The following is a 6,941-nucleotide window of genomic DNA, read 5'->3' on the forward strand; positions in this document are numbered from 1 at the left end:
CTCGGGCAAAAGCAAAGAGACTCACGCCAGGCCAATAAGAGTCTCCTCCGCTGGAGAAGGAATTCTTAGGAATTTCTTAGGAAAATCCACTCGCCCTGGAGTTGCCAAACCTAGGATGTAAACTTGGAGCTGTCAGGGGTTATCATAAGAAGAAAGTCTTCCTGGAAATAAAACCAGTTCAGAGGAAAAGCGAGGCCAAGCGATGGTGCACTATCATCTGAGCACCTAGGTGCAGCCCTGCCTGAAGCTGGCCAGATCAATCCTTGGAATTTTCCATCCTACGAGTCAATAAATGTGATCATTTGAGTTGAATTTCTGCAATTGATAACAGAAAGATGTCAGATGCAATTCAGTGACAATGATTTGTGCTAGGGTTTGTGTCCGTATTTTTATTCCCCTTATTGATGTTAAGTTCATAAAATATGCCTTTTTCACCTTTGTAGCTTCACTCCCACACCTACCACTGTCTAACAGTGCCTGGCACACAGGAGGGCTCAGGAAAGTATTTGTGGAGTTGCACTGATGGGCATCACCGATTACTTTCACCCCAGGCTCCTCTGGCTCTTCCGCTAGATGGAAGCCCCCCGGAGGTCTGAGGTACCTGAGCTTCGGTCTGATTCCTAAGGCACATGGGGCTCTGAGTAATCACAGTGGTTTCCTGCAGGTTCTTCAATGGGCCAGGACTAGAGGCCTGGAACATGGGCATGATAGCACATCAACACAGCAGTTTAAAAGCTTGGGCTTTGAAATCAGACTTATTGGGACCCTATCTTTCTCTGCATGTTACAGAAGCTTTAGTATCAATGCTTCAGGACCAGAGGTGAAGATGAGACAATGCAGACATAAATCACCCAGCTCAAGGTAAACCCTCAAGAAATGGCAACTATCTCGATTGCCAAAAGCAATCCTAATCCTAATCGTCTCCCCACCCCCAACCCCACCCCAAGGTCCCCATGGATAATCGCATAAGCGTGAGGACGGATGGACTGTTCTACTCTTCCTCCTGCCTCATCCCCAGAAGCAGTAGCACACCAGGCTGGGAGCAGCTCCCAGGAACCTCCCGCAGCTGGGGGCCAGCAGGGCAGAGGCTAGGCTGCTCCTGGCTAGGCTGAGATGTCCCTGCAGCAGGGTCCAGGGTGGTCCAGGGTCTGCAGTGATCTGTAAGGATCAGAACCCAGGCTGTTCCCCCTGGAAACAGCCCAGACTGTCAAGCTTCCTCCTTCTCCTACTTTCATTCTGGACCGAAATTCCTGCAGGAAGAAGAGAAGCAGAGGCTCCAAGGTCCTAGACCCATTCAGATGATGGCGGAAGGAGCCTGGTGGATACTGGAGATGGAAGAGCAGGGGGCGAGGCCTGGAGACAGCAAACCCAGGATGGAAGAACTTGCCTCCCCAGGCATCCCAGTACCACCGGTGGGAGCACCCACACTTGGGAACTTTGCTGTAAGTCACTACCATGGCCTCTTCTGCCCTGCTGACCCCTTCATTCCCCTCTCCAGCAGATGGGCTGTTTTCTTTGCCTAGAACACCCTTCCCCATGGCAAGGTATCTGATTTAACTCTTCTTCCCATTATTTAGTGGGGATGTAAATGGCTTGGTGGAGACAGCTTGTCTCTGCCTCGTAATGTCCAGGGTTCAGCTGGAGAGACTCCAATGGCTGAGGTTACAATCTTCTGGAGGCTTGTTCCCTCAATGCTCGGTGCCTGGACTGGGATGATTCAAACACTAGGCCTTGGGGGCGGGGGGTGGTCAGACTTCTCACAGGATGGCCCCAGGCTTCTGAGAGTTCCAGGGAACCAAGCAGAAGCTGTCTCATTTTCTGTGACCCAGCTTCAAAGTTCCATAGCATCCCTCCTGCCCTGTTCTATCAGCCAAAGTGGGCACAAGCCCACAGACTCACCAGAAGAGGCACACGCTGCCCTTCTGCATGGGAGGAGTGCCAAGGGTCTGTGGCCATTCTTTAAAACTTCCACACTCTTCCATACCCTTGATCTGAACCTGTGACACGCGCTTGTGTCACCTATGATGACACCTGCCGTGACACTCTTCACAGTGACCGCTATTTATCACACCTCTGTCTGGTGACTCCTCTAGCCTGTGGGCAGCGAAAACCTGACTCAGACCATGTCTGTCCCGGGCCCCGAATTCTCCACAAGCTCCCACTTCACTCACAGTAAAAGCCTAAGTCCTAATGACAGCCAGAGCAGCCCTGCAGTTTGGCCCCCATTTATGTCTCTGACTGTATGGGTTCCCACGCCCCCATGGCTCCTGGGACTCCAGCCACCCCAGCCCCTGAGCTATTCCTTCTGCCTTGAAACTCTCTTCCTGCACATGAACACAGGACTTGGTCTCTCACTTCCTTCAAGTGTCTGCTCAGGGGTCACCTTATCAGGGAAGTCTTTGCTGCAAAAAACAGCAACCCCGTCCTAAATACACCTGGCATCTAGAGTTCACCTGGTTCTCCTTCCTCTGCTTTATTTATAAATGACACACATGCACACACAAGCCTCTTGTAAAACAACTTAGAGTTCCTCTCACCAAGTGGTGGACTCCCTTTCCTTACCCATCTTGAATCTGACTCGCCGTATGACTGACTTTGGCCAATAGAATGTGACCTAATTTAGCAATAGAAGTGCTTTATGCCACTTAAGAGTCTATGTCTCAAGAGACTCACAGTTCCCATTCCTGCTCATGGAATCCCACCACTGTCATATGAACAAGCCCAGGCTAGCCTGCTTGTGGTGAGTGACCACTAGTCCCATTATCCTCATTGCCCTGGTCAACCACAGGTGACCACCAGACATGAGATAAGGCCATCTTCATAGGAGCAAGCCCTACCAAGACCGAGTCAGACTCAGACTATCAATCAAACCATCCAGAAGCTCTGTAGTCTTATTGTTTTAAGGTAGGTATCCAGTTTGGGGATTGTTTGTTATGCAGCTTTATTTGCAGTAATGGATAACTGATACAGGCACTTGGCCCAATGCCTGCATGCAATATGTGCTCGATAAATCTTTGCAACACAAATGAATCAATGAACGAAAAAGAAGAAAATGTTTGTCTTGTTGGTCACGATCACTCCAAAACCGAGCACAGTGCTTGGCGTGTACTGTGGAATGGATGAGGAGAGGGTGACCGGTCCTATTATCCAGCCAAAGCAACCAAACGAAATGCTTTGGCTTTCCAGGACTTGGGAAAAAGATCTCCTGGGGCCCATGGAAGAAGGGAAGGTAGTAGTGTTTAGTCTATAATGGAGCAATGCTAGAGTCCATCCTGACCAGGATCTTTGGGCTGGCTGTGGCCTGGGCAGTGGTCTGTGTGAGAATCCAAAGAAATAATGGTGGAGGAGGGTTTGCACAACAGCAAGAGAGGACCCAGCCTGGCCATGAGGCTCTGGGTCTCTCCCTCAGGTCGGCTTTACGCAGGTTCCAGAACCCTCTACCACCTGCCCCTCCCACTGTTCCTGACACCCGTGAGCCCCAGAGCTGCCACTCTCAAAATGTAGTTACCATCTGCCTCTGAGTTGTCCAGGAAGCTAGCGAAAATGCAGAATCCTGGGCTTGACTCCAAAACGGTTATACCGAAAACTCCACGGGTGGCGGCCAAGAGCCTGGATTTCAAGAAGCTCCACACTATTCTAGGGGACCAGTCCTAATACGTTGGAACATAGGGATCCTGGAACAGACTGGGGAATAGAGGCTGGAGACGGGTAGCTGCCCTATCAGTCCTCACCACCACAGGAGAGATAGGTTCTCATACCCACTTCATGGAGGAGGACATTAAGGCTCAGAGAGGCACTAAGTGTTTCAGGCCGCCTGGCTTCCTATCAGCCACATTGTGCTTCCAACCCACCCACCCTGCCCCCCGCCAGCAACATCCACTCAACAAAACACTTTGGTTTTTATCTTCCTCTTCTTTTAAGGTCATTTCAGGCTCACTAGCTCCTTGCTGAGGTGGTAATGGCTTATGGAGAATGAAGGCACCAAATGGGTAAGCGACCAGCTTTAGGTTCCTCCAGTGAGTGGAAGATTCAGTACAGGGGAGGTTTTCACACCATCTTTAAGCAACTGGAGTTGATTAAATGTCTCTTCTGCAGCCAAGCTAAATGATGTTTTCCAGCTTAGAGTTTTGTTTGTATGTGTGTGTTTTAAATAAATTTGGTAATTAAGCCACAAATGTTCCCAGCACACTTGGATATATTTAAATTACAGGCTGCTGATCAAACGGAGAAAATTCACAAACATGGACATACACGGTGCCTTTTGTCGGTTCCCCCGCCCTCCTGCAGCACTCAAAGGGTTCCAGTCTGCTTGGTGGCCAATTCCAAGGCTGCCAGGGACAAGGGGAGGTGGGGGGGAGGAGGGAGGATCGGCAATGACACGACAGGAAGTGAAGTCCCATGGTGAAAGACTGTGGTTCTTTTCTTTTACAAAAACATTTCATTGGAGTCTATAATTTATCTCAACAAGGCGGTTTTGAAAACACAAGTTGGCAAAAGGGATGTTTGTCTCTGCCCACTCACTGTGATGGGCCAGGGCCCCATCGCAGATCACTCTGAAGAGAGAACCAGGGGGTCTTGTGTTCACATCTCTCTTGGCCCTTTGCTGTGGGGTCCGTTTGGGCTCCTAGAGGCCCAGTGTCCACCCTCCTGTAGTCTCTGCCCACCCACTGTCTAACAACAAATAAACTGGAAGGGGTAAGGACAGACTTACGTGTGAGAATGATCGCTAGGGGAGAGGAGTCTACTGATCTAGAGAGAAAGCTGTGACCATAAGGTCTGTGAGTGTCTTCAGGGTCAGGCAAAAAGATTTTTTTCCTTTTCTTTTAGAGGCTGCAGAAGAGAACTAGGAAATGGGATGGTAAGGTGGCATAATGGGACAGGAGGTCAGATCACATTTTGCTTTGTTCTCAGGAGGGACTGTCTGCTGGGGGCGGGGCGGGGGGCAGAGTTCTGGGGCTGGAGGAAGGAGTTAATTTAACCAAAAGTAGTTAAGAAGCATTTTGCTCTAATTAGTTACTGGGGACAAGTAGTAATCACTTACAAGGCAAAGAATGGGAATTTGGAGGGTCTGTGTCTGGCCTTGTCATAGGTAAACACCGTGAGGAGTCTGTGAGTTTTCCCTAAGTCCCATGGAAAAGGGGATTCCTTGCAGCAAGCTGTTTTCTGGAACACAAAAGGGTGAGGGGAATTCCTCCAACCTTCCCTGTTTTCTAGGAACGTAGGGGCTCAGGCAAAACTCAGCATTGTTACCATCCAACTGGAGGTGAAAATTATGATAATAGTTCATCTCTAAGTTTAGTATTTTTTAAAAGATTTTTAAAATTTATTTTATTTGAGAGAGACAAAGAGTGAGAGCAGTGAGAGGGGCAGAGGCAGAGGGAGAGAAAAAAATTTTTTTTAAGATTTTATTTATTTATTCATGAGAGACCTAGAGACAGAGGCAGAGACACAGGCAGAAGGAGAAGCAGGCTCCATGCAGGGGGAGCCTGATGCAGGACTGGATCCCAGGACCCCATGATCATGACCTGAGCCAGAGGCAGACAGATGCTCAACTGAGCCACCCAGGTGCCCTGGAGAGACAGTCTCAAGCAGACTCGGCACTCAATGCAGAGCCCGAGGTGGGGCTCAATCTGATGACCTTGAGATCATGATCTGAGCTAAAACCAAGAGTTGGACACCCAACCGACTGAGCACCCAGGCACCCCATAAGCTTAATTTTATTTTAAAGATCTTATTTATTTATTCATGAGAGATACAAAGAGAGAGAGACAGAGAGAGAAGCAGGCTCCATGCAGGGAGCCTGATGTGGGACTCGATCCCAGGACTTCAGGATTATGCTGTGGGCCGAAGGCAGGCGCTAAACCCCTGAGCCACCCAGGGATCCCCTAAGCTTAATATTTTTAAAGTGCTTTGAAACTGCAAGGTTTGTTGTAAATGCTCAACAAACATTTGTCAATCTCGGTTCTGATTCCTTTCTCTGACTAGGCCTTGACCTGGGACACTGTCCTCAGTTTGTTGAGTCCAATTTTTTAAAAAAATTTATTCATGAGAGACACAGAGAGAAAGAGGCAGGGACACAGGCAGAGGGAGAAGCAGGCTCCATGCGGGGACCTTGATGCGGGACTCGATCCTGGTACTTCAGGATCATGACCTGAGCTGAAGGCAGACACTCAATTGCTGAGTCCCCCAGGTGCCCCTGTTGAGTCCAATCTTTTCAAGGCTCCTGTTGGGTCAGCTCAGCAAATCCTGCCCCCAACCGTTCACATCTGATCTAATTCCTTATCCTCTACCCTTGCTGTCCAATGACGCTGGCCCGGGCCATCGATTTAGCAGGATTCCCCTTACCCTGAGGCTGTCTCTCAGTAATTCCCCATCCACTGACCCTGCTTGCTCCTTGGCTATAAATCTGCACCTGTCTCCGCATACGTGGAGTTGTATCCCGCTTCTCTGCCACAACCCGCCCCTGCAGGGGGACGCAGTCTGCCCTGCCATCTTTGACAGGTGTCATGAATATTTTTTTTGAGGCCAGGAAATAAATTCCCTTCTCTTCCCCCCTCGGACCGCAGGCCCAGGACGAGCAGAACTTTCCGCTGCTTCTGTTCAAGGCCTCAAAGGGCCTGAGTCCCTGGAAGCCACAGGCCGAGCGCTGGAAACCCAAAGTCTCCGTGGTGCCCACCCCCTCGGGGTCAGGGTCAAGGTCAAGGTCAGGGCCGTGGCGGCAAGAGTGAGGAGTCCGGCTTCCCCACTGGAGCCCAGGGCCTTCTCACTGCCACGGGCCGCAGATGCAGCACTTGCGGGTTCAAACGGAGGATCTGGGACTTTCTCAAAGCACCAGGATTTGGGGCTCTGTAAGCCGCTGGGCACGGGCTGACCTCTCTGCAAACCAGGAACACGAATCACCTTAGTTGCACGGCTTAGATGCAACGGCGGGCGCGAAGCTG

Source organism: Canis aureus, chromosome 8 (genome assembly GCF_053574225.1).
Source record: "Canis aureus isolate CA01 chromosome 8, VMU_Caureus_v.1.0, whole genome shotgun sequence".
NCBI lineage: Eukaryota > Metazoa > Chordata > Mammalia > Carnivora > Canidae > Canis > Canis aureus.